Here is a 1,704-nt window from a genome sequence, read left to right as displayed (position 1 = left end):
TTTACATGTTTTCTTTTAACCTGTCTTGTTTTTCCAATTTTACATTATGGTTCTCTTTGCTTTTGTGTTAATTATGCAATTCCTCATCTGCAGGGACTGATTTGTGGCACTTGAAGGGTCAAATTCTATGTCAAATATTAGAAGTCAGAGGCATTCCTGGAAATCATGGTTTTGAAAACTTTTATTGGGCGACTATGAATATTGGCATGATTCCATGATGGAATTAATGTTTTTTTGATGTAATTAAAACATTAAATCATAATTGCTGCTAGCAAAATACTAAAATAGGAGAAATCTCAATGCAGTACAAACAAAACTGTGACCTATACTATTTCTTTTTATTCTTTCCATCTGCAAAAGCATAATGATCCCTTGTCCACAGCAAAAATTCACGTTTACTCTTTCCAATTTTATATGCTTTCTATCAATGCACAGGATGAAGAGGATTTTCTAAAGCTTCTGGGTGACAAGACTTCCAGCAGAGCTGTCCTCTGATCTTGGAGCTGCTATTTTTTGACCCTTCTGGTCAGGATGAGACTTCTGTGAACTGAAAGCTCCTATACTTGGTATTTACACCAGTGCTCTCAGCTGATACCAGCAGCAGCTTGCCTCGTTTCTATTTTTGTCTTGTAGCTCTTTGTGCCAGCAGTTGAAGTACATTTTTAACTCCAAAGTTTTAATTTCCCTTGTGGTTTGTGCCACACAATTAAGATTCAAGACTGATCCTGGTAGGATGTTGAAGCACTTTCTGTAGTAGTGGGCAGGCTTCCTGACCTGAATCCCCAACCTACACTATTTCTGACTGCTTCCACTACCCTGTACTACTTTGGATACCGTTTTCCTAGCCAGACTGAAGATTGCTTCTCTGGCCTACAGAGGTGCTTTAGATTTAATACTGGAAAAAGCCCGTATGAGAAGCCCATGTCTTTTGATCTTATTTCTACTTGAGACACTAGTAAACATAAATTTTTAGTCACATCTATGTTGTTACTAAGCATTTCAGTAGAGGTTTCTATTTAATTATAACTAATTCTAATAACCAGAAGTAATGTAGTTGTTCTGGGTGTTGTGGTATGAGACATACTTTAAAAATACCTGGGTGTTTTGAAGATAATGTATCCAGCCTGTGACATCTGTGAAATTTCCTATTCTCGGTTAAGACCTGAGGAGGTTTCTGGTGTCTGAAAGCAAGTTTGGTAGGTTTTCCTTAAGCTGTAGCTATCATTGAAATGAAAGTTATCTTTGCTCTAACACCAATGTTTCTGTTCACAATTTTTTAAACAAAACAACTACCTTAACATGAAAATCTTTCAACTAAGCACCAGATCTGGCTGTAAATTCTTTTCCTGATTCCAGGTATCACCAGGAAAAGGAACAAATTCAAGTAGTCAGTATTTTTTTTCAGTGGAATAATTGGTAATGAAAAAATGGTATTTTATATACATCTCAGTATTCACAAAATAATGGACATCAATACTTCCATTATTAAAAAAAAAACTACAGATTTCTGTACAGATCATTGATGATAAGCATGGTTAACACCCACAAGACTAACATAGGCCAGTGTTACAGAAAGCATTGGGCAAACTAATGTGTTCAAGAGCTGTGCTTTGTACAGCTACATATGAGAATTGTCCTAGATACTTGGAAATTATCAGACTCCGTGATGCCCATCTGTTGTCAGTCATACTTCATGGCTGGCTT

Source organism: Oenanthe melanoleuca, chromosome Z (assembly GCF_029582105.1).
Source record: "Oenanthe melanoleuca isolate GR-GAL-2019-014 chromosome Z, OMel1.0, whole genome shotgun sequence".
In the NCBI taxonomy this organism is placed as follows: domain Eukaryota; kingdom Metazoa; phylum Chordata; class Aves; order Passeriformes; family Muscicapidae; genus Oenanthe; species Oenanthe melanoleuca.
The sequence above is the reverse complement of the archived record's forward strand: the minus strand, read 5'-3'. Positions refer to the sequence as shown.